At 42.4% G+C, this 27,254-nt stretch overlaps 1 protein-coding gene across 11 annotated transcripts in view; it reads right to left on the reverse strand.

Moving 5' to 3' along the window:
- The window catches only part of TSPAN18 (tetraspanin 18), a 169,707-nt gene that overhangs the window by 96,224 nt on the left and 46,229 nt on the right, over window positions 1–27,254 (reverse strand). For 2 of the 11 annotated variants that reach the window (XM_075094261.1, XM_075094268.1), the window contains exon 2: window positions 6,824–7,021. The exons of the other annotated variants lie outside the window; for them this stretch is intronic. The gene's annotated coding sequence lies outside the window, so the exon portion shown is untranslated. The remainder of the gene's footprint in view (window positions 1–6,823; window positions 7,022–27,254) is intronic. 11 annotated transcript variants of the gene reach the window in all.

Raw genomic sequence — 27,254 nt, forward strand, 5'->3', positions numbered from 1 at the left:
AGAGCACTGCAACCAAAAAATCCAAGCCAGACAAGTAGCTCTTCAAGGCAGACATTAAACATTCATTTGTAATAAACACCCTTCCAAGCCCCAGGGACCCGTGAGAGGTGTAGGGAAAGACAGCAAACAGAATCTAGATGCCAGACTCACAATGCCTCGCACTGTGATTATTTGAATATGTGAAGGAAAAAAAACAGAAGCATTTTCAAAATGGTCCATGTGCTAAGAAACAGAAGTGAAATTTTATACTTTGGACACTTTAGTTCTTCAAGGGCAGTTTTCCTTTATCTCTGAACAGCAAGAGAGTATGCTTTCCACTGTTATTTTAGAAATGTATAAAAGTATTTCAAACATGCTCTCTGCACTGTTTTGCAATGCAGTCGTTGGACTGAAATGTCTCCACACTTGCAATCTTTTTATCTTGTCTCTCTGGATCAGGGGGAGGCAGCTGGGGAGGGCAAGGGAGAAAGGGATGTGTGAGGCCACAGAACAAAGCATGGGACTTGGGAGAATGGCCAGCTATTGCTCACTGAATGTCTTTGGCTTGTCCAGTTAGAGCATTGGCTTTTATTTATCTATTGATTTTATATTGATGATAGTGTGGTTCTAAACAGACCTGTGGGGTTCTAGGAACATAACAGGAAAAGTCTTTTAAAATCAGATGGAAGGACACATATAAGGCAGGGGCAGCCAGCACTGAGGATGGAGGTCACTATATGAAGTTTCCACAGGAAATGCTTATAACTTAACAACACAGATGTGGTTCTTTTTCATATAATTGCTTAATTTCATATAGGTGAAAAAATAAATATTATAAAGATTAATATTTAAATATCATAGAAAGCAGATGGGTAAGCACAGTTAAAGTAATTAAAATGCAGTGGAGTACACAGCTGAAGCTTTATAGCAAATTTGTTCATCTATGATAATGTCCACTGTTCATTAGTATTTCTATAAATACTCTTGTAAATAAGATTGCCAGCAGAAACTGAAACAATTATTTTTAAATAAATATTAAAGAATGGCTGCAGAATAAGAGTTTCATAATTCAGTGCAAATATTCGTGCAAGAAGCTAGATGCTATGAATTATACGCATTTAGTCAAGGAGCAGAAATACTGTTGTGTGACCTATATGTCAAAATACAAACTGAATTGTGCAGCTGGAAGCTGAACACTTGAATACCAGCCACTGAATACTAAAAAGCAATTGCTTGTAAACAAGCAGCAAACCAAGAAACAATCTATGAATAATTTCAAATAACTCATGCAACTGAGGTGTCAATTAGCTATTTGTAGGTGATTTGTCAATAGAAGAACTTACATAGAAAATTATATTTTAAAATTGCTACAAATTATTCATGTAGCTATCACAAGAACATTTATGATGCATCATGAGGAGACATAAGTAATTATAGCAGGGGTTGAAAAGGAGTTTTCTTTCTAGTATTCTGTTCTGTAACTGATCAGGTGTATTAGGATAATATTTTTAGTTACAATTCTGCTGATCCCAAGGCATAAGCCATTAGTGAGTGATGGAGACAAGATAACAAAACTTGACGGCTAAGTAGTCTGATTCGCTCTCACCAAATTTGAGCAAAATCTGACGTCAATGAATCTGTACTTGAATGTACTAATGTCATTATTCAACCTCATTCTTGCAGATGGTCACACCAGATAATAATTTCATTCTCTTGATTTGCAGAAGAGCAGTGACACCTTCAATTCAATGCCGCATATCCCTCTTTAATCCTTTAAAAATTTAAACCACCTGATTTGCTGCTGTTGTCCAACTCGAAAAAAAAAACCCCCACAAACTTTCCTAGAGCTGGATTTTCCAAGAATCACTAAGAGCCCTCTAAGAGCTGCAGGACAGGGATCCCAAGCTCGACATGACAGTTGGAAAAAGAAGATTAGTGACCTTCCTACACTGAGAAGTCAATTATTTTTTGGATTTACCAGAGTACTGAATGGAGAGACAGCAAGCAGCCGTCAAGAAGCCTCAGTCCCCCAGGTTCACAGCAGCAGTTCCTGATGGAAATTTCATGAGCTTTCCAGTTCATGAGGAAAACAGCAGGTTATGGGACACAAGGAAAGCTGGCCCTGTTCAACTGTGATGAGATCTACTCCAGGAGCAACAGGAAACACAATTTTTAGAAGGGTCTTTTTCTGAAGGAGAGAATTCCCAGAGCCACAAGTCTTATAAAAGCATTAGGTTTCCTTCACCTCAGTAATGAAACGGCAGGAGCCAGCGCTGCTGTCAAGGTTTTGCATCATTCAAGAAAAATTTCATGGTTCTACTTCTCTCATCAATTTTGAGTTTCATTTCCTTTATCAGTTCTTCTGTTGGCATAATGGAGAATGGTAAGCGACATCCTTTGTTTCACACAGACGCCTTTATTCCATTCCTCTTGACCTGAAATTAGAGCACTGCAGTAGATGGTGCAGGAGGCACTAATCACATTGACTAAACAACCAAGTTTGCTAAATCACAGAAACCAGAGCAGCAGAAGGGGAGAACAACCTCCCTCCCAAACAGCTAGAGGGTTTTGTTACTCTTCATTGGGTCACGTGTCTTCATCCATTTGGGGTTCTACACCTGCCTCTCCCAAAAGGTTTACAGCTCCTTGCTTGTTGCAGCTCAGCAGTGCAACATCTCATCTCCACAGCCTTTCATAAATTACACATTTGGGGAAATGTTAACAACCATGAGACTTAACATACTTCCTGTATATTTTACAAGTGGTCTCAAACACTTGTACTGTTTCCTTCAGATCAGGTACAAGACCAGATGAAGAACTTGCTGTCAGGTGTAACTTGATACCTCCAGAAAAGCAGCAGGTCAACGTAAGCAGATGGTTACTTTTTGCTAAATACTGCTTTTCCCTGTAACGGTACCTCTCCTGGACCGCATGAAATTCACTGGCAGTAAACGTTGTAACAAGGGTAAATTACAACTTGCATTAGCACATCAGTGTGGTATAACAAAGCATTCAAACAAGACTAATGTCTTTGGAATTGAGAGAGAGAGAGAGAGAGAAGTAATTGAAAAGGACAGGAGGGTGGTCACAAATATAGTATGCGTTAAGTGTGGAGTCCAACAACTTGGAAGTGACTCTGGCACAGTTGTCTAGTGAAGATTAATCACATTCTGTCAGCACTCAGCCATGCCTTTGTGATGTCCCCTCTCTGGACACTGTCTTCTGTTTGGGTCACCAGTCAAAGGCAATCCTAGGACAACGAGCACCTCCTTTGGGGCTTTATTTAAACAAAAAGACAGCTTCTCCTGAAGAAATTCCAGTGTCATAATGACATCCAAACCATTTTTCAACATTTCACAATGTGTTTAAGGAGGAGAGATGCTGTTCAGGCTGAAAAGCTCAGCTAGCTGGCCATTAGGAACCAGCCACACTTCCTGGGATGACTGACTTTAAACTCTTTTCTTCATATTTCTCGTCTTGTTTCCCCTCAGGATAAAGTTGCAGTATAGCTGTCTCACATCCCCCAGCTGCAGTGGCTGGGCAGAGTTTGCCCACGTCACCTCGGAGCTCTCCCAGCTCAGGCAGGTGAGAAAGCTCCCAGACTTATCCTATTCCTGATACACTAAGGAACTTTGCTGTCATAAGGATACCAAGTCAACATGTCATGTTTTTTGGGCCTCACAGAATATGTATGTTACCTCTTCTTTCACTAACATACCCCTAGGTATGTTAGGGGAATGTTAACAACTACGTTTTCTCCAACAGATGGTCTAAGTGATTAACAATCTTTGTTAAACTCAGGGAAACTGTTCCCAACATGTATTTATTTAGTTCTGAAGGCTGATACTTCTATTTCAGACATGAGAAACCACATCTGCATGTTTAAAAGGTTACCTCACCCAACAATATCAATAGGCTTAATAAAAGATACAACCTACTTTCCCTGTCAACCTTGCCCAAAAAACTGCCACCACTAGATGTATTTCAGTACAGCTCTTCCCACTGAATCTGCTTATACATCTCTTTGCCAGCCTGTGTTCGTATCTCAGTTGATAAAGGATGAAACAATAAAAGCAACAGCTTTCCCCTTGAGGGCATTTGCTTGCTGTAACATTTGTATTTGCTACCAATACAGGCAGGTTCATGTCATCCTTTTCTTAGACCAGGTGCTCAGGAAGGGAGATATCAGCAGGAGTAGAGTTCACACTCACAAGCAAGATACCTTGCTTTCAAGTCCTTTGTACAGTATTTATAAAATATCGATAGAAGCAGTAGGTGGCAGCTGGTTAACATCCTGTAACACCACTACAGAACGATTTTGACCAGAAGTTAAAGAGAGCCTCATATTAATTGAGGCTGCAGGAGGAATGCAGGCAGACTGACTAATTACCTCAGATACTCTGGCTAAGGCACTTGCTGTTGCAACATGTGTTAGGGGATGTCTAGTGTTCATAAGCAGTCAGGATCTCTGTTTTGTGTCTCCAGTAAAGACACATTTCTAAATACCTAACACAGCTCCCTCTACCATAGCCCGCGCTCCATGTTGTATTGCAACAGCCACCATTTTCCTGTCCCTCACACAGCACAGCCTTGCTCAGATCTGTGCTCCGCCCCTGACAATCATAAGATTTCCATTACATACTGACTGGCAGAAGCAAAATGTGAATACTAAGGTCAGCATAAGGTAATATTGGAATTGCCACCCCCACACCCCAGCACCCCAAGCTGGACATTTACTTGGAAACAGTCAGAAAATCATTCTTGCACTGAGAACCTTGTGAGGTTCAGCAAAGTGAGCACGAGGCCAGTGGAGCTGGCATATAAAAAAAGAAAAAAAGAAAAAATTCACATCTCTTCAGAGGCTCAGTGGAAGGAAAAAAAATAGAATAACTTTAAAATAACTTTCATACAGCATTGGACAAAACATCTGCTATGGGTACTTACACAACAAATCAGCTTTTGATTTCTGCTTAACCTTGTGACCTTTTAAATCCATAAGTGGAAAGCTTTTTGGTTAGAAAAAAAGTAAAAGGAGGGATCAAGTTAAAAAGTTCACCTGGCAAATATGCAAGAGGTTTAAAAACTACCAGCCTCATTTCCCCAGATTAATATGCAGTGCAAATGTGAAGATGCTAATGATTTATTTCTCACACCTCTGTACCAACTCTCTGTCTCTTTAAGACAGAAAAATGAATAATAATAATAATAAATGTATGTGCTCCCTTCATTACCAGCTCTGAGCTCTCATTTCTGACTTGGTATTAAAACATCAAAACCAAGCTCCCTAACCCCCATCACACCGGGTAATCAATGTTTCTCTACCACTTAGAGAAGATCTAAAGAGGTACCTAATACATTTATTATGTTACAGTCACCAGCACAAATTCTTTTCAAAATGTAATAATCCCCTCCATGTGACACTTAACTCCCCAGTAGGTTCTTTTGCAGTCAGGTTAATAACCTTCATGTTATGTAGGTAAAAGAAGATTAACAGTGAATATGTTGAATCCAAGTTTATAGCATGGTACCTCCTCCTTTTGTTTGGTCTGAGGCCCTGCTGGCGTCTGTCTAGGAACTGACAAATAAATCCCATTTAGCATTGCAGGCAAATGCTTCTTGATTGAGCATTCGGGATCAAAGAGGGTCTTCTCACTTCCTCACACTGCAACTCTGGTGGTCTAGTCTCACTTTAATTTCTCTTCCTAGTCCAGCAGAAACAGTAGCAAGCAAGCAAGGGAGAGAGGTAATAATTAGTTTCCCTTATGAAATTCAGCTCTCAAAAATTTATTTCTAAGTACTGCATTTTATCCACATTGCCTTTAGAACAAAATACCATATTTTCAAACCTCAATAGGCACCCAAGCTCCTCTAAACTCAAAATCCTCAACACAAGACAGAAGAGCAGGCTCTAAATATGACTTTGTATTCTTAACAAAATATAGGTGTTTTCTCTCTCCTGTGTTTCCTTCCTGAAAACAGCACCCAGCAGATCTGCAAGCACAGCCTGTTCTACCCAAGTCAGGAAACCCTCAGAGCAGCAGCCACCCCCATGAACCAAGGGAGCAAAAATTTTCTTCAGGTATCAGCAAGGTGGGGAGTAGAAACCACCATCTTGCTCCCCCAAGCAAGGCTAAGCAACCCAGGTGGGGCGCTCGGCAAAATAGTTCCATCTCCTCTTTGGTACAGGTTGTTCTCAGGGCTATTCTGTAGAGAGGCTTTTGTGCTGATAACATGTGCAACAACCAGGTGCAGGCAAGAGCAACTGGGCTCATTCAGGAGGCGGCTGGGGAGGAAAAGAAATATGGGAAAACAGAAAAAGTTAGCAAGTCCTGAAATACTGAAGTGCTTTAGCCTAATGAGAAGAGGACTTTACAAATAGTCACTATGAACCTGGTCAAAACGATAAAACATGTGAAAGGAAAACATGCTGCCAGAAACCACCTGCCACCACATGTACAGTTACAAAACTCTCCTCCTCAAAGGAAACAGGAGCCTTATATTTCAGGGATTTGATCATATTTCCAAAATGAAATACAGCTGATATTAAACAAAAACCCCAAAACCCACGAAACAGAGCTGTTCAGTGATATAAAGTCAGACTTCCAAGCCCTATACTTGATAGTAGTCGCCAAGGACAAATCCTTGCTTTGAGTGGGGAACAGACTGCAAAAGCAGACAGGGAATCCTTTCTATTGGGTACTGTCAAGAGTTTTCAACTGGATTAGGCAGAATCCCTAATCCTTTTCTTCCATCCACTCCAGTAAGGTCCTGGATGGCTGCAGATACACTTTTGACAAAGTCCAAAATGAGATCTAGCTGAGAGGTGGAATTAGAACTTTCTTACCTTCCTCCTCAGGTGACAAGCTGCAAATTCACTGCTATCCCTGAGATGGGCCAGATGAGCACTGTTGTATGACACCTGCACAATCAGCTGTACTTAGGTCGGAAACAAGGCTTTGCAAGAACCCTTCCTTTTCTGATTTTCAGATGTTGAATGGAGTCAAAATCCTGTCACATTTCCTCCTCTTCAAAACAAAGCAAGCTGGAAGGAGGAGAGGTTATTTGCTTCTTTTAGTGATAACTATTTTTTCCCCAAACACAAGCCTAACTGATATTTTCTAGCCAAAAGCTCTTCTCAGATTGAAAAAACCAAAACATTAAACCTTAAGTCTTACAGGTTTTAGATTTAAAAATACTACCCACTTCACAGAAATTCCACAGAAAACAGTGTATCTTCCTAGACCTCAAATAATTGGGACAAGAAGACTAAGGCATTTAGGCAAAATGTTCATTGCTGGCTCAAACTGAGCTGAATAATCAGGAGTGCTCCTAACCCCAGGCTGGCTGGTGGAAGCCTGGCTTCCCCCAGCTCAGGCGCTAACTATAGTCACCCATTATTATTCAGCACTGGCTCAACACAGACAATACACACACTTTGCACTGTAAAAAAGCAAAGGAAGGCACTCTTCCTGCCTCAGTAGCTTTATATTCTAAGGCTATCAATCTCATCCTGTCGCTTGGTACATGCGGCAATCAGCAGATGGATCACTGTCAAAGCATTGCATCCTTTTACCTTTCTTATACTAAAGGGAACACACCTCTATTTGGTGACTTTCTTCTGAAAACGAAGCTGGTCAAAACATTTTGAAATCAAACTTTCTCAAAATGAGAGAGAAAAAAAAAAATATTCCATGGTAATCTCTCCTGGTTTTCAAATCACTCTAGTTGAAAAGCTGCTTTGAAGAAGATAGTTTTCAAAGAATATCTGGAGCTAACAGAGCACAGCTTACAAGGAACCAGGAGAACTTGAAGCATGCTGATTCTCCCTTGGTAAGGAGACACTGGTTTTAATGTGATCACCCCAAAAGCAGAGATTGGAACCCCTCTACAGGGCTGCCACCAAGCACTCCAAATTTTGGGTTCTAACTGCAAGCGTATCTTAATTTTCTAGGATAGGATCAGGTAAATGGAAAGAAACTTTGCACTGACATAGGCAGGGTGGTGACTTTTAAGTGCCGAGCCTGTGCCTTGCAATATAGCAGCCCTGTACCGAACTGATACCCACCTGCTACATCAGTCCTGTATGATAGCTAGCAATTGCAGCAACTTGCTCTACTTTGTTAGCCACGTGAGTACCAAGCCATCCTGCAGAAAAGTTCACGCTTCTCAACCACAGATGAGGATGAGCTAAAGCCTTCATCTCATACAGTAGATAGGAATGAACGGACCTGCTTTTTTTACAAGGCTGTTAGATCTGTAATCATGTGCCACTGCACACCAGAAAGCAGGGGGGAAATCTTCCTTCCAGTAATGCTTAGAGCACTTCCCTGGGAGTAACCTGCCTCAATTCCCACTGAAGGGAGCTGGAAGAAGCAGACATCCATTCGTATAACCAGCCACAGCAGCTAAGTATGTTGCTACAGTTTTTGCCAAAGCCTCCCTGGGTCTTACAGTCAGATCTGTGCTTTATGCATGAAACTTTTGGACGCCCAGGCCACAGCTATGAACATCCATCAATATTGGTGCTGGAAGAATTCAGGCAACCTCCTGCTGCCCCTGAACACAAAGTCTCTTTCTTCATCTCTTTTTCCCATCCTCTGGGAATCATTCAGGTGTAGCTAACAACTATGCTAAATCAACATGGCTGCAAACACCACTTATTTTAATTCCTTGGTTTCTAAGGCATGGCACCTAGTGCCTTTATTTCATTGAGAAGAGAGCAGAAAGGGATAGCAGGGCAACTAAAAGCAAAATAACTAAAAGCAAAAAAAGAGCAACTAAAACGCAAGGAGATTTCTATCACTGCTTGGTCTTTGTTCAGATACCTAGTATGAAGGAGAGCCCAGATCAAAGAAAAGGGAGAGACACAGATTTGAATGAAGTCCACTGGAAAGTCCGGAGTTTTGACTCTCCTGCAAAACACTGGATTTACTCAATATGCAGTCCCTCCTTTCTCTTATCCCTTTCATCCCATACTTTTTGCCAGGTTTGAAAAAGTGCCTGATCCCTGCTGTAGTTTCATGCCACTTCATCCTAGCTGCCTTCAGCTGAACTGAGATGTGTGTGCTGCCTCCCTTCAAAGCATAAGCATCATGGGTGCCGTCAGGCACACCGGGGAGCCTGGGGAGAGTGGCTGCTACCCCCATCAGCATGTTCCAGAAAAGAAGTCTGCCCTTCAGAGCCTCTGGGCAGCTGACTGTAGTGGGCAGCCATATCAACACCACTGCCAGCGTGGCCTCCAGCCAGCAGGACTTGCCAATTTAAAAAGGCAAAAGGAGACATAGCCCAGCTCTGGCACATTCCACAGGGACAGTCAGCTTCCAGAGAGGAGCTGGGTGGTAGCTGGGCAGGTACACACTAGCTTCCCTATTTCTTCCCTCCTCAAGGCAGCAAAAGAAGAGACTTTTGGGCCCCTGTCCCTTGTGTACCTCTGCAGACAAAACATCTCTGGCTCTGCCTGAGCCCAGCTGCAGTGTGAGTCAGAGTCATCAGCAGTGTCATCAACCCAGCACAAGGTTGAATTTAAGGCCTAGAGGCCTTAAAGATGAGGTCTAAAATGTGACACTTACATTCAAATTGTGATTTAAGTTTTACATTTGGGTACATGCATTCTGGACCACATACACACAGAGTCACTGGAATGCCAAGTGCTGCACGGAGAGCTGGAGGTGACAGGAGGGAAGGGATGAATGCCACTAGCTGGGCTCCCTCCCTGGGGCCTCGAGCCCCAGCTCTGACGCAAAGTCCCACTGTGAATAACTGATCTCAGGGGAAACGTTCACGTCTGAGCAAACATCCCTTTTAAAAAAAATCAAATAAGAAAATAAGCCCTTGACTTGCTGAACAAACTGAAGCACACAAAAAGTGTGCACTGCCACTGTAGCAGGTTAATCACTTACTGACCACTGTGCCTGATGCAAGGCAATGTACTCTCCAAAGGTCCCTGCACAAAGTGCGCACAGAGGATGAGCCTCCTTTCCATGTGAGGGTAACAAAAATTCCTCCAACTCACCAAGCTGTGCTGAGCACACTGGAAGTCAGGGCAGCAAATGACGGCAGTATGCATCAGAACACAAATTATGTAAAATTATGCGTGGAGACACAGGGGAGGGGGAGGATCCAACTTCTGGTTGTCGTAGACATTAGCTCATCAGTGTGTGCCTGCAAAACTCCCTGAAATCCCCAAAGGAAGGGATATACAAGGCCAGAAACACTATCTCCCCCACCACCCTACTTTTCATGAAAACTTCTCATAACAAATATAGCCTTAAATGAGCATATAATACAGAATACAGGCTGGGGTTTCTCCTTGCTGACTTCAGTTTCATGACCCTGTGTCTCCATTTGCTTTGGTGGTGTCATTCATGGTTTATGAGGGGGGGGAAATCAGGTCCCCAGGGTGTAACTCAGGCACCACACTATGTTGTCCTGTAAAGTGGTTCAGTCACACTCTCAGAAAGTAACTAGATCCAAAAGTTATTTTATAAGCTTCGAGGAAAGTGTCTCAAGCAAGACACCACAGCATGGGTTGTGAAAGACACGAAACACCATATATACCCCTTGCCCTAGGCTTGTTGTATCAACCTCTGATTGCTGATGTCTGTTAACTTTAGCAGACTTTCTAATTCTGTTTTTAAAACAGCAAAACAAGTACTTAAAACAGATAAAACTGAGTAAATGTGCAAACCATCCTGACAAAAAAAAAAAAAAAAAAACCACCACAACTACTTTCCATGCCCATTAAACCTGAAACCCTTTCAAATCTTCAGCAGCTGCAAGCATTCTTCTGAAGATTTCTGGATACCTGTTGGCTAGCTGCACAGCAAGTAACATAAACCCCTAAGGATGCCTGTCCTTCTCTTTGCAGAAAGAAAGATAAGAGATTAAATTTGTCAAATGGGGGTAAGAAGTTAACGGGGCCAATAAGGTTAGACATGCCAAGCAATTCAGCAAATAATTCTGGAAAGAACTATTAGGTCTAGGCTAACTAAGTGTAATAAATGTTGACTTTATCCCAGTTGCTTACAATGATTTCAGAGGTCTGAGAAGGGCTGAGCACTACAGAGTTGTAATCAAGGAATATGCATGAAACTGGGCAGGCTCCCTTCCTCACCTCACCTCCCAAAGAAACAGAAACTCAAGTTGAACAGATCTTGGGGAAAAGATCTCTGAATTTTTCTAAACTTAAAAACTTTGTCCTGGCTCTAGCCAGGTCTTAGTAGCAGGGAAGTTCACATATTTTTTTTTAAATTCTAGAAAATCAGCTTTTCTCAAAGACTTCAATATCTTGTCCAAGTGAGAAGACAATGGAGATATATGCTCATGTCTGCTCTTTCTGAAGAAAGCCTTTTTCCCCTACAAATAGCATCAACTGCAACAGTCAAAAGAATATATGTCTTAGAGAAATGCACCATTCCTTTTCTTATAACCTAAAAGCCAAAGACCCTGAGGTCATTTTCTGCTCAAGCTGGTGCCTCCCCACTTTCTGTGGCTCCGCACCATTGCTCTGTAACAGTGAAAGTCACACCAGACCGAGGCCAGCCTGAGGTCTGTGGCTCACTTAAGTCACACAGGCTTAACGCAAAGATCAAGGGGTTTGTAAAGCCAAGACCATTTTAATCAGATTTATAAAACTCTAGGCAGCAAAAATATCCCAGTCTCTTAGCTGCACACCACCACATGACATTTAATAATAGCAAAGACAACAACTACAGGTTAGACCAGAGAGTTTCTCAGTCAACTTGGCTTTAATGTACGTGGCTTCAATAATAAACTCATTTGCTGTTCACGTTTTCATGCTGAGGCCTTATCCAGAAGGAATACTGACTCCTCTTTGTTTTTTCTAAAGCATCTTTCAATTATGTCATGAAACATATCAACCTAGGGTTTTTTTCATCTAATTTAATTGTGGTCCTGGCTTGTCAAGGCACAAAAATATTTCTTTAGTATTTTGTTAAAGAGCATACATACATTTGCACATGCTTTAACAAACAATTTTGGACAGGGAAGTTTAGGGTGAAGTTGGTTGAAGAGGTTTAAAAGAAATTAATGCTCTTTTATTATTAGGACTTGTAGAACATAAATACAGCTCCCAGCCATTTTTTCTTTTTCAAAAAATTCCATACACTAGAAAAAGCCTTGAAGTTACTACAAACTGGCAAACTCCACACCCAAGGATTATTTTGTAGAAACAAGTATGAAAATATTTTTTACTGAAAGTATTCACAGTTAATGTTTTTGAATTATGCTGGATGTCTAAAACAGAGCTGAATGTAAACAGGATACACCAACATGGTCTATGCTGAACCAAAAAAATTAAATACAAAAAGAGAAATAAGATACTTTTGCTTCAAGATTGTGCACTCTCTTACAACTACAGCATTACGGTGTCTTATGTGTATTTTCTCCCTGAAACGCTTTTATGAGCTAGGGAAAGTCTAGATGCTACAGAGAGGGAGCTGGAGCTCTCAGCAGCATCTGGCTGCCTAGAAATCCATGAGGTTCCACTCATGCTGGACTCTGCAGGGTGCAACCAAGCTCAGTCCCTGTGTAACAAGGGTAGCGCCTGCTGGCAGCACTGCTAACGAGCCTCTGAGAAGCAGCTCTTTATTAGTATCAGCACAGCTCTGTTTGAAAGTCTAAATGATTTCCAGGCTAAGCTAGCATGCAACTGTAGTAGCAAGCAAAAGTCCTCTAAATCAGCTGACAGACCCCCCAAGTAAGCACGATGCTCCTCCTTAGCATGTGTGGGTACACAGAATCAGTTCAGGATCACCAACACAAAGGAAGGAGAGCTTAAGAACCTGATGACCTGTGTTTTTTTCCAAAAGGGTTTGTTTAGGGAAGCTTGGTTGGCAAACAGGTGTGGGAAGGAGAATTTTGGGCAGATGACATTAGTTGATTTAGGAATCTTTGTATTTCCATGGCTTCATGGTCAGAAATTCACCTACCACTTGGGTGCTGGGCACAACTGATAAACCAGGGAAAGAAGTAAGTGTGGAAGAGCAATGACTAAAAGAACTATCTAAGAATAAACTACTCAGATGCATAAGTAATTCCTTATCTCCAGGAAGAGGGGTGGGGCTTAAAAATCGTGTGGGGAAAACCATGTGAAGTGATGAGTCAGCAAGTAATCGGTTAAAACATCTGGCTTTAGCAGTGGAGCACTGGCCCTCTGGAAATCATAATTGGAGCAGGGCCTAATACCCTCCAGCTGCTCCTTTCCACCCTAAGCTCAGGGGCATCAACTTTAACCAAAAAGGCCAGGGCAGACACAGGAGAGCCCTCCTGCTCACTGAAAGATTAAACACTCCCTCCTATGAAAAAGAGGCCAAATGAAGCATGCAGCTACTCCTGGGCTCTTCTTCATTCCCTAATTCACCCTGTGATGTGAACACCACTTGCATTTGCTAGGAACCAGTGTGGCACCACAATTATTTCTGTTCTTTAAACAAAGATCTGCTGGGCTTGGTATTACCCAATGCTTAGAGTCAACAAGCAGGTGGACTCATTTTGCTTGGCAAGGATTCAGAGCTGGCAGTACCTCAAGGGACAACCAACCCAAGCAATGTGCAAGGGTTTAACAACACTCAGTCTGAGGCACGTTATGAAGACCCCAGAATGGCATGAATTGATAAATCCATGTTAGGAAGCACAGGTGTGAAAAGCTCTCCTGCTAGGGTAGAGGCAGGCAGCAGCAGGTCCTGCTCAGGGGGCGAGGTGCAGCAAAAGCTGTGCTGGCCTGCTCTGCTCCAGCCATCAGGATCACAAACACCGCCTGCTGCATTTCCAACCAGTGCTGGCTAGCAGTGAAGTACAACTGATCTAAGCTGGCAAAAGCAGTTTCCTTATTAATACAGGCAAAAATAATCTTTGGGCATGGAGGTGACCTAACTCAAAATGTTAAATAAAGCTGTTCTCCACCGAAGTGTTGAATTCATCCATACAGTCAGAAGAATGAATAAAGAGAACAGTCTCCAAAGAAATTAAGCTATCTCCAAACCCTGCTTATTGTCAGTTACAGTATTTGATGGCTTACTCAACAAGGGGCTAACTCACATTCTGCCCTGGCCCTGATTTCTCACATAAGGTATAATATTTGTTTGGCTCCTGACTTGAAACTTCACTAATAGCTGTTCCTGCTACATGGATTGCACCCATAGGAGAAAATTATTTTCAGGAGGAAGTACTCAAAACCATAACAGTGGTTCTGAGGCTGTTTGGCCCTCTTCAACTTGTTTTGCTGACTTCTTTTTCAAGACCTCGGGCTCATTTGAAATAAAGTTTGACTACAGCAACCTCAAACAGAAAGGGAGAGATCTCAGCTCTGCAAGAGTCAGTTTGCAGTACCATGCAATACCTCAATACCAGAGGGTTTCCCTTTGCTGCAACATTAGCTCTCACTGATCTGCATTACTACACAATGTTTACGTTAGTGCAGCAGAAGTGTCCAGTGGTTTGTGGGAAGGAGAGGATCCTGTGAGACACCCTGTTTCAAGCCCTGTTTTACCACAGATTTCCTGAGTTATTTGGATAAGTCACCACTCTGGGCTGCTTCTTCCCATCTGGGCATGAAGTCCCTGCCCTGCTGCAAGCAGGCTTACAAATCCCACCGAGTGCTGCATGGCTAAACTGAAAACCAAGGTGGGCAAAGGAGGGTGGAAAAAGATGGAAGCTGTCCAAACTGAACTTGATGGAAGAGCTCCCACACGCAGGAACATGTGTTACCAGCAGTGTCTCCCATCATTTACTCCTTGGCTTGTCAGATTTTTTTCCAGAATACCAGCATCACTGGTAGTAAAGGCATGTGAAAGAACAACTTCCACAAAGGGAGTACAAGCCCTAAACTTCTTGACTGTAAGGTATGTTAGCACAAGCACTGCCTTGCTCCAGCTGGTACTGCTGACTTTCAAACCTTTCTACTGATGCTCTTCCATTTGTAAGATACTTGAGCGATGATTAAAAATGGTCTTCACAGAACATCCATACTTAGCTATGAAACTTACCTCCTGGCTTATGCAATATATTGGCACTTGCTTTGTCCTTGGCAGAAGAGAACAGGAGAGAACAGGGGCAAAAACTGCAAGGAAAAGGAAATCCCCAAACCTCTCTCTGTGACTAATAAAGAATAGCAACTCCATGCTATCTCCTGGGCTCGTGAACTGTGAAATCCCCAGAAAAGTTAATAGTGGAACAGGACATGAGCAAAGAGATAAGACCAAATGAATGTAGTAGTTGAGGGGTGTGAGGCTAGAGAGTGAAATGCACACAGATAATTCCTGCCCCCTTAAAAAACCCTCATACCTAGTAGAGGAACAGAAAGTTTGTTCTCCATCCCATGCACTGGAAAAAATTCTAAGTAGCAGAGGAACACACACGCCCACTACTGCATTTCAACTTGTACCCTAGTTGGGGGTGGGAAGGGAACCAAAAGAGAAAAATCATGGTGGAAGGGCATCGAAGAAGCCATTGGCAGGAAAGAAAGAGGAACTACATTCACAAGAATTCCTTGTAAGCACCAGCCCCTGAAAAATAGGCTAAGGTACTGCTGCTTACAGGAAAGCAGTACATTTCCTACCCAGCTGGTGCACTAGCTGCTACCAAGAGATTCTATGATTACTAAGATGCTATCTCAGTTTGGGTGGGAGCTTGCCTTCTTGATACAGGCTGAAGCATTCCCCCTTTGTCGTTACATTGTCGACACTCTTAGCATGCAGAGTGTCCTACATTCTCACAAGTGGTGGCATTTTGGTACTGCAGGATTTCTCACATAAGGGTAACAACTGATCCCAAAGGTATCAACCACTGCAAAACAATGGCAGAGGAAGGCAGTATAGCTCTGTAACATGTAATGCCTCTGGGCAGGCTGGGGAGGACAAAGCAAGTCACAACTCCCTGCTTTAGTTCACATTACCATAGGTACATATGCAGGACACAAGTATATGGGGGATTTCCATTTTTGCTAAACTTCAGTGGCAAGACAGGTAACAAATTTAAGATGTACTCTCAATTTGAGAATGGCAGATTCATTCCCACCAGGCTAGCTACACTTCCCACCCTGGCTTGGGATACAAGCTCTGGAACAGAAATCTTGAGGCTCTTTTCAGACCTTCATTTCATGTCGTAGTAAAGCTTCTCTCTACCCTGCCCATTCCCTTTTTTTTTAATTGGAAATATAAAAAGAGAAACAAAAAAGCCATCAAAAACCCACAACAGGGTGAGGCGCCCCTGCTCTCTGCCGTAATAACATTTGCTAATTAAAACACAAAGCAGCCAGGGCTGCAGGATTATTGGACATGGTTTCCTCTTTTCAAGTCTCACCCACTGACAGATCGCCTCATTCCTTCCTTGCTCTTGAACCTCTCAGAAAAAAAAAGAAATCCAGTTTGCTTATCTTACAGTGTGGGGTTGCCATGGAAACTGCATCCCCCTGTGAGATGCTCTGTCATAACATTTCAGCACAGTATGGAGGGCTTAAAGACACAGCATCCTCTGCTCTGAGGGCTTCTGAGCCAGTCAGAGTCTTTGCAGTTGAGCAGCTGTCGAACTTAGTAAAAGTCTGAAGCTGGGAAGGAGAGATAGAGAAGTAAGAGAAGAAATACTCAGTTGCCCAGTTCCTTGCAAAAAAACATCTGCATCTTGCATTGGCAGTTAATATTGACCAACAAATACTTCAATTTGGTGTAAGACACATTTTTCTGTTCGGAGAACTTGCCTCCCGACAGCCTGCTGAAAGAGAGTGCTGGCACCGAAAACATAACCCCATCATTCTACCATGGGGTAGCACAAAGCACCTCTTTTGTCAGGGTTTTATGTCAGATTAGCCTTTGAGCCCTATTTTCTCAGTCCTTTCATAAGAAAGGAGGGAAAAAGTAGCAAGCACAATAATTGCCCATAATGGGAACAGGCCTCCTATAGCCTGCTCCTTAATCACAGGGATGGCTTCCAGGCTGTAATCACTAGGGGTCCAGATAGAAGTTCTCCAAGCTCTTTGAGGGACAGAAAGTGTCAGTTATTAATTAAACATATGAGGCAATTAGCCTCAAAAACTTTGTAGTAAATCACTACAGCTGTGTTACTTTCACTTTTTCCTTTGGTGAGTGCAAGTCAAAGGCACAGTGCATTTCCCAGGGGGGTCACAAAGACTGCAGCCAAAAAGCAATTCCAAACAAGACCTTTGTTGTTGGGTGGGAAAAAGTATCTGCAGAAAGCTTGTTTCCAGAAGTCAGCGACTTCACAGTCACATCCCCTCACAAGAGACGACAGATTCTGTGTACGATAGCTATTCACCACTCAAGCCATCTGGTGTGCAAAGCAGCTGAATTATCTCTGCCACCCAAAACAGTAGCCTGAAGTTGTTCTAGTACAACAGGAGGAAGAAACCGTTCTTGTGGTTAATGTGGCCTGTATTCCAGCATCAGCTATCAACTGTAATTGATTGTTTTGGAGCTTGTCAGGACTTCTGTCTTGGTAGACTCCAGCACATGTAGGACTCTGTTGCTGGTCGGTCACACATTTGAAAATGAGATGCTGTGTTGCATTCTTTGTCTATCTCCAAGTCCAGAAAACAGGCCAAAACCACCATGGTTGTTAAATTACTAACTGGGTTTTATTCCAGCATTTGTATTCACAGACAAAAACTCTCTCAGTCACGTCAAGATAGTCTGACATCAGTGCATTGTTATCCTGCATTTTACTCTGTGGTTCAGTGCCACAGTTGGAGATTCTATCATCTGCAAAAACCTGTTTGCTTCCCTACACTTTGCTCACATGTAGCTGAGAAATGATGCAATAACTTATTATTGACAATAGTAAGAACTGGGTGGTGACCTCAGCCCTGTTTAACATATAAAGCACTTTGACCCCTTAAACATTTTAGCATGCTTAGAGAATACACTTTGAAAAAACACATAGGAAAACTGGAGAAGAACAACACCTGCAGCCTCTAATCAAGTGTTGTAAGCTCCCTATAGTACTTGGCAAAACACTGCAAAAGTTGTCTAGGAGGCTCCTTTGGAGTCAGCAGCCACTGAATACTCAAGAAGAATCAGATATGCTGGGTCTACCAGCAGTAAGTGATGATGGCTTGCACAGTTCAGAGAAAACAGCAGCCTGAAGGAGATCCAAGCCCACTGAAGGTTACGTAAGTCAGAGGAGAACACACATATCCTCTTGCCATGGAAGAGGATAGAATAGGGCTGACTGCACACCAAGTAGCCATTTACCTTTAGGACAGTTGAATTTAACAAGGCGACAAATGACTGATGTGCAGAATAGTAGTACTTCATTGGCGGGCAGCCCTCATTTATAAATTTGTTTTCCCCCTTTGCTCAACAGACCAGATCTGAACAAAATAAATCGGCCTTCTATGGCAAACCATATTGCTATGTTGAGCTTTTTCTTATAAAAGCTGGATATAGCTTCTCATGTTCACTCCATCCCTGTCCTTGTGATTGTAACTTATGTTTGACTGTCACGTCAAACTTTTCACTTCTCTACATAGCCCGTGTCATTCTCAATGTAGACCTGACAGCATTTGCTTAGCATCCCAAAGAAAAAGGCAGAGGGCAGGGATGAAAAGAGAGCGTGTGTTCTCTAAGAATAGAAATGTGTCTTAGTTTCACACATTTAAGGTTTACTCCAGAAAAGGAGGAAAGAAAAAAAAAAAAAAGGAACAACCCCCACCCCCAGGAACTAAGTCACTTGCTATCATCCCTTCTAGAAAGGGGCAAGAATGAACTTTCAGCCAGCACCAGTTTTAAGCTCAGTAACTAAATCAGATGTAGAAAGTCAATCATTGTACAGCCCTGCCCAGAAGAGTCAGAATGTTAGAGCAGAGATAGTATTTCCATCTTCCCTAGCCAAAAAGTATTTAATACTTAACCTAAAAAAAAAAAAAAATTAAGTTTAACCACACTAGGACATTTAAACCCTGAGGGTCTTTGACATTCATGAAAGCAGGGAAGTTGTTCAGTATACAGAAGGTTACCCAAGAGTAACCTGGCAAAGAAGAAAAAAAAGCATCAAAATCAACCCAAACATCAAAAGAATAATCTTTAATTAAATATGCTGGGGATTTTGTCAGCCTATTACCAGAGTCTTGATGATCATCTCTGATTTCCCAGGGCTCAGGCAGGAAAAAGGACATTAAATATTCTGTGTGTACTTGGAAGAAACGAAACGGGAGAACTGACAGAAATAGCTTCAAATTACTCCTAAGACCCTATACCTTATACTTACAAAAAGCTGGAACTTCAACTTGGTCAATTTGGAACATATTACCACTGTCAAACAAGCCCCAAGAACACTGTGACCAAGGAGCTTCTGTTTTCTGGAGGTGTCTGGCAAGATGCAACACCACTTTGTGATGCACAGGCAGACTGCTTTTGTCTTTCAGAGCCCCTTTTTTTTTTTTTTGTAACAGTTTGGGACCTCTCTGCCTAATTCACCCACTTCATCTGTGAAGGGAGATTTATAATGGAACATAATTTTGAGGGATTAACTTCAATGCTGGTACATGGCTCATTCAGAAGTGACAGCAAAAAATTTATATCAGCTGTTGCTTCTGCCAAAGAATAACAGAGAACCTTATTACACAGGCAATCAAGCTCCCAAATTAGTGCTGATTTTCACCCCGTGACACTTTACTGCTGTTAATGATGGGAAGCAGCAGCAAATATGAAGCAAAAAGCCATCAGGGAACTAGCTTTCAATTTTTATTATTGAATAGGGTGACCAAAGTCGTTCTTCAGGTACAAATCTCAAAGGCAGCAAGAGCTGAAGACAAACCACAACAAAACTGCAGAAATGATCTCCTGACCAGGGTTCTTACAGAAACGTTCTCAGTCTGTGTCTAATACACAGGGCTAGGAGATTATCAGTCTTCTCCCTTCCTCCCCCCTACTGAAGAATTTTCCTAGAAGCTGTGTCCAAGGCAAGGCTGAATGCTTTTGGGAGCCACAGCCACATTTATCTCGCACTACTATGTCCAGGAAGGTACATAGCTATACCACAAGCAGCACTCCTTAGCCCACAAGGTAGGGCTACTGGACATCTGTGACATCCCCAGATGTGAAAGCACTTTCAGCAATATGGGGCCATCTGTGGGGACTGTCCCAGCCCTAGTCAGAGCTTTACTTGAGACTTTTAGATTTGTGTTTTAACCCATAGAGACCCCGGTACTAACTGTAAGGGTAGCCATGATGCTCACACTTGTAAACCTGCAAAATATATGTAGGAGGACAGGCTTCTGTCTAGACTTTCTCTACCACAGGTCTCTTGGAACAGAATCCAAGTGGACAGGAGTTTCACTATGAACAAGCTGTGAACTATGGTGCTTAGAATATTGCCATTGCTGTGATTCACTACCAGTGCGATACTACTGACAGACAGACCTGAACCACTGGAAGCAATGGAAGAGAAACACATCTGGAAAAAAACAAGAGAAACTGGGCCCCTTCCTAGTATTCAACAGAAGAAAGGAGGGTTCTTTGGGATCTGTCATCTGAGAAACACCCAAAGGCACAAACCAGCCTTAAATATACACAATATGATGTGCTTAATGGAAAGCAAGGCTAGAAACTAGCCCCCTACCCTAGTAAGGCCATGACACGTTGTAACCAGAAAGTTCACACTGATCACATTTGGCTTCACTTCAAAGGGATCCTGACTCCCTAGATCACCTAACAGTTTTCTATTCCCTGTGCTTTCCCGTGTGCTGTTGATGCCTCCTTACAGTTAGTTAAAAGTTCTCTCCTTTCTCCTGACTTTTAAGCCTTACAGGTAAGATACAGTTTCTGTGATGGAAGTGTCCATCTACACATAATCATTTCTGCTTAAGTTTTCTTTCAAAAGCAGGCTAATGCCTTGCTCAGCTCTCACTGAAATCAGTTTGATTTCTTCTACCAAGTTCCAAGCTGGCAAGTAAAATATTTCCCCTTATTTTCTGCTATTTGACACCATGCTTCCCACATGGATTGGTTGTTGGCCTCAACTATAAACTTCTCTATATAGTGTCTTTCAAAACTATTATTTAGTGAGACTGCTCACCTCTGTTCACACTATACGCATGGCCATTCTTATAGCTGAGTAGAACTACTTTATGGAGAATACTTGATTATTCCAACACCTCCAACTGCTACTGAAAGAAGGTATTGCAGTCAGAGGCAGCAAGGGAGAGACCTGTCCTTAGATCAACTCTGATACAGGAACGCCTCAGTCACATCATGTACTCCTGAGCATGGTGAGACCAGGCTGACAGTCTGGGCCTGACAGCTCTGTGACATCCCTTCTGTTCACTTGCTAATAGAGTCTAGAAACACTGTTTATGCTAGCTGGCAGAAGCAATAACCATAACTTGAGATATGTTCATGTTACACTTACTTTGCTAGTGTTTGATTTAATGGTGTACTTTCATAAATTTTCAAGGTAGACCCCCACTTCTGCCTCACCAGAGAAACCTCAGATTAGACCACGACAGCTGCCTTTATGGATTCAAAGACCTACCTGGTAATTTTGCAAAGCAGTAACTGTGACTCACCACTCCGCAAACTGGTGGGCCAGTTCAAGGTACAGCATGAAGGGACTACTAGACAGATATTTAAGTTATGGCTTCAAAATAGTTGTTATGCACTGAATAAACAGCACCATGGATGGCAGGCTGGAGGGCAGCAGATGCAGCCATAAGTTGAATGAGGTAAGAGGAAAAACACATGGTTCTTCATGTGCTGCAGGACATGCACTACATGGGGCTAACACTGAGGAAGGGGAGCAGGCAGAAACTACAGCTCACTAGCCCCTCCAGAAAAAACTGCTCCCAGCCTCCAAAAGCACACTCTTCATAAATCAGCCAACACCTCCTTAATGTACAGCCTCACCATCAACACTGCAACATGGGGAGCGATGCATCCAATCAGGGATGGCTCCAAAATGCTATGCCAGCAGAAGTAGCAAAGTAAATTACAACACTGTCCTCAGTGCCATTACAGAAAAAGAACAGCTGGAGACATTCTGGAACATGAATTGCTCACAAAGAAAATGAACACCATACTGTAAATCCAGATAACAAAGCACACTTAATATAAGCTATCAGGCACCATGCTATACATGAGAGTCCATTAAAGGACCAAAGGCTGCCAAAAATACACTAAGTGAAAAAACAAAACATAACCACAACAAAACACACATGAAGCCACACATGCAATGGACAAGAGGTAAAAAAAATAAATTCCTGTGCATGAGGCCACAAGCTGTACTGCTGGACTCTCAACATCTGTGGCATGTGCAGCAGGGCCAAATTAAACACACCACATCTAGGTCTGAGTTTAGGACATTGTAGCGCTGTGTGGAGATGCAAGCTCAAGTTCCAGCAGCACTGTGGACTGCATCTTACCTATTTAAGGCTCTGTTTACTAGTCACACTGATGTAATGGTATTACTTCCAGTTCCAGAGGCACTTTTCTAAACATTATCTCTGGCATCTCTTCAGTGCAGTATAGTCAAGGGTAAAAATAGCTTTTACACTTTATATTTCTCTTCCTCTCTGTCTTCAGTTCTGTTTCTCTCTTTGTGAAGAGGAGAGCAACATCAGTTAAGTCATCCAGCAAATATCAAGTAATTATGGTACCTTCTAAAAGGGACACTCAGGCATGAAACTACCACTACAATTAGTGATTTGAAGTCTTAATGGAGCAGGAAGCAGCAAACTACAATAAAAGTTTTAGAGAATATCCACACCAAACACACATTAGGCTAGAAGCAGCTGTGGCCATACCAATTTCAGGGTCCCCAAGATGACTTTTACATGTGCCTGAAAGAACCTGCTTCATTCAACACTGTTTAAGCCTAACTGAATCAGACCATCTCAGCAGATCTCACATACGAGGCATGCAAGTTCATAGCTATGAGCACTCTGTTCAGTGCTATTCCCTCACCCTTTAATCTTGCTTCAGGTATCACACTCAAAAGCTATACAGCTTCATTAAGCTATCCAGGGATACAGGTCTGATCAAGCCAGACGACATATCTACAGCAGCAACACCGCTAAGGTCAGGATCACTTTTTGCTTTTCATACTGGGCTGGCTGTGAGAGCTGGAAGACGGTAACCCAGACCAGGAAGCAGGAGCAGCTGCTAGTGATGCTGGCACAGACCTCCTTATCTATACAACTCTGCTTTGGCAGCTCCCATGGCAGTCTGTTGTACCTCTGTGTCTCAGCTTTCTCATCCACATAACAGGGGGAACACACAGCATTTCTGCATTTCTCTGGAGTGCTGCATTACCTATGGTTTACTCACCACTAGATAGAGACCAAACAGCACACTTCCTCAGGTTAACACATCAAGAGACAAGCTCTAGTCCCAACTTGAAGGATACATGAAAAATTATCATCTTTAAGCCTTCTTTATGCCCATCAGAAAAATCTACCCACCCCTTAATTTGATTTGAAATAAGGGAAAAAGCACTTAATTGTTCAGCATTATTTACTGGTTGGAATACCAACACCTAAGTGTATGCATTCTCTGCAGACATGAACTTGTTCTATCCCAGGGCTTGGGAAACTATCAGTTCCACTGGTGCACAGCACTCTCTTTTGAAAGGCTCACTGTGGCATGCACTACATGAACTTGCCTGTCTGAACTTAGATTTTAAACCAGAACAGATATATTACTGTGAAATGTGCAAGACATGTCTGAGCAAGTTACTTGCAGCCGATTTTCCTGTGAACATGTAACAAAACTGAAGTTTACATTAAATATACACTGAGGATTTTCTGTTTCTTTTGAGGGCAATCAACATCTGAGTTCCTCTGCCCCAGGAGGTATCGGCACAATCCACTCTGATTAGACTCAGGAGGGGGAGCAAACAGACAATTACTGATAACAATCTTATCTGAGGACAGAAATGAGATTAGCTGCCTAGTTGCGGTGATTCTTCCTCAGATATAGTGTTTAACACTTTTAAAGGACTTTTGAAGTCCTTTTAAAGGACTGAGTAATGGAACATAGGACACAAGAAATTTACTAGCCAATGTGCTCTGTAGGGAAAGTGAGGTGCAATTTTTCCCCTACCGCTCCCTTTCAAGCAGGGAGAATTAGCTGTTAGGACCAAGTGGCCATGAACAGCACAGGTTCCTGGCTACACGTCTTCCTGACAGTGCAGCAGCTGGGCAATTTCTTCCTTCTAGTTTTCTACTGTTACACAGAATCTTATAAGCAAAAAGCAGTAAAATCGGCTGGGACCCTTCCCTGTATATAGGGAACCATTCCGTCCCACTGTCCTTCCTGCTCTTTTATTTTTGCAGTCTACTCTCAAAATTCTCAGATGGCAGAGCACACATTAGCTTTCCATGAACCTAATGAAAAATGCTGTTGGGAAGCCCCCCTCAAAGAGTTTTTATTTTATTTGTCTAACTTGGTCCTATTCTTTTTAGTTATTCCCTTTACAATAGCCAAACTAATCCCTCTCCCCTGGGTGTTTACAACCATCATATGTCTGGAACGATCTCCAGTAACAGAGAGGGCAACATCAAGGCATATTAACAGAACTTCCCCAAGATAAGGATCCCAGATAAGTCTGCAGTTAAGTCCCACAAAGACAGGATAATTAACATAGTACTAGGACAGAAGCCAAACTGCTCAGGAGGTTGCTTACACCATGCCTATACCAACACGTTTACACTGGGGGCTTATAAGTGTACCCTGCAATGGACACGACAGCTCAGACTTCTCAAGATGCTGGCAAATCCAGATGCTGTAGGCTCTGCTCTGAAACGGGGTAGGGGGGAAGTGTGTGTGTGTGTGTGGGGGGGTTCTTCAGCAACCAAGCTACAAATGTTCTATGTCCAACACAGCAGTTCAATGACCTCTTTACATTGCCCTGTTGCTGGAAGGGGACAGAGACCTACAAAACACAGATTCACCGGAAATGCCACACCCAAAAAGAATAACAATTTCAATAGCCTGGGTAAATCAAACTGATGGCAATTTGAAAACTGATAAAAGGTGCTAGCAAAAAGGCAGAGGGGTAAACTTTCTTCCTGCAGTACATGACAGCATTATGCTTCAGTATTCGCAGTTTTCTTTACACATCTATTTAGATAAATATCCTTATAAAAATACATAAATAAGCAGCACAAGAAGACGGCCAATTGCTATACTTATGCTTTGCTGATCTGAATTCACAGCATTTAATTATAATCCTTCGTATAGGAAGTTTATTTATACAGACAGATTTTTGGAATTCTGCAGGATTAGTCAATCTACAGCATTCTCAGTGCACGATTTTAGCATCAGAATTACACTGCCTGGATATTCAATGCCTAGAGTAAATATCTGGGCTCATGAAGGTTAAACAGATTAGTGAAGATGAAGCCAGTGTTCTCTGCTTATTTACTCAGAAGCTTAAATATTGCTGCTTTTCTTTTAAGAAACCTAGTTTCAAAGAAAAACCCACAAAAGCAACAAACAAAACATAATTACCCAATCGGAAGCAAGACAGCACCAAGATTTCTATCATCTTTAGCCTGGGTACACATGTGACAAAGCCACACACTTAATCACAAATCTCACACTCTTTGGCATCCTCATGAGAAACGCCCAGAGGAAACAAAAGCTTCAGCACAAGATTGCTGCTCTGAGTTTCAGCTGCACCAGGGAAATGGGATAAACAACCCCCCTCCCAGTTCTATTCAAAAGCAAGAGGGAAATAATTGGTGTGAAAACCATTTGCAGTTCAGTTACACTTCTGAGATGTGGAGAGGCAGTTATGCACAAAGCCCTCTGAGACTTAATCGTGTCCATATAAGTCCTACTTTGGAGAGGATTTCCAAACGCTCTCAGCAATGCCACACATCGGCTTTCAGCAAAATCAGCAATAAATTCACACCCATTATAGGCAGAGCGGTGTTAAACTAAGTCCAATTCCTGACCCCACCTGCTGTATCCCCCAAGCCTGAAGTGTCATTTTTTTGCGGCATGCCAAGTGCCTGATCCAAAGCCTATTAACAGCGGAGGGGTTTTGGATCGGTTGGTGAAGTAACAGTAGTTAAAAGTTAGAGTCAGAAAGCAAAACTGTTTGATACATATAGATTAAGACTGAAAGCAAAAGGACAAGCTATTTAACAAAATAAATATTTAACAAAAAAACTATGGGTCAGCAGGTACAAGTCTAGTACAATGTAAGAGTTTGAGGAGGAGCAGGTAGGCATTAGAAGTTCACATTTCAGTCCATTTGTTCAGTTTCAATTTCTGAATCAATTTTAAAGGCAGACATTAAAGTGTTTTCTATTAAGGCACCAGGAAAATAAAACTTGTGTTTCAACTAAATGCCTCTGCAGAAAAATACTCCCACTTGCTCACTTTCCGCCCTTCACTACTGCGTGCCATCCATCCCCACTGAAGTTGTCTTGTTTACTGCACTCAAGAAAATTTGTGTACAAATTTCAGACACTCTGGAAGTGGAAAAAGTGCCTTCCCTCCGATCCACGTTTGCTCTGAACACATGTAACATTCCTAAGAAGGTCTCAGCTGACTGCCTTTGAAGTCTGGAGAAAAAAAGGCTGAGGGGAAGGCTCAACCTTGAAAGCTACATTTCTTCCCTTAAAAGAAGTCTCCAGGGACTCTGGACAGAAATAAAAAGCAAATTCTCCAGATCCTTATCTCATGCTATTTTTGAGAGGCTTTTGTTTTGTTCCTTTGCTTTTGTCATGTTTTGGATTAAAGGACTTCCACACCACACATGGACACAGACCATTCACCATGCTGGATTTGTGTCCCCCTGTGCCAGGCTGGGGGAAGGCCCCCACCCACATCAGTCCCAGACCTGCCCAGAGAAAGCCCACCACAGCCACAGCTGCAAAACCAAGTGTGACAAGGAAGATTTTAGGGCAGGCAGCTTGCAAAGAGACGTTTTGCAAATATAAAGCATTGACCCAAAGTGAATTCCCACCCACAAGGGCTCCCACAGCAAGTCCCGCCTTGTGATGGGCTGGGGTCCAGACAGCACTTAAACAACACACAGACTCGCACACCAACACCCCTTGGAGTCACGCTGGGGCCTCTGACACTGCCACGATTGGAAACACCATTATTTCAGCAGACACAGCTTGCACTTACCCCAAAATTGTCAGTCATCACTAAGTTAACTTTAACATGGTAAAAAAGGGCTGCTTTTCCTGTTTTACTTCCCTTAGCTGCCATATCCTCAGTGTTCCTCTCCTCCTCTCCCAAGTGCAGCTCCTCCTCTGTTAGTCTGCCCTATTAACCTTCTCCATATCT

Source organism: Phalacrocorax aristotelis, chromosome 5 (genome assembly GCF_949628215.1).
Source record: "Phalacrocorax aristotelis chromosome 5, bGulAri2.1, whole genome shotgun sequence".
NCBI classification, from domain to species: Eukaryota; Metazoa; Chordata; class Aves; order Suliformes; family Phalacrocoracidae; genus Phalacrocorax; species Phalacrocorax aristotelis.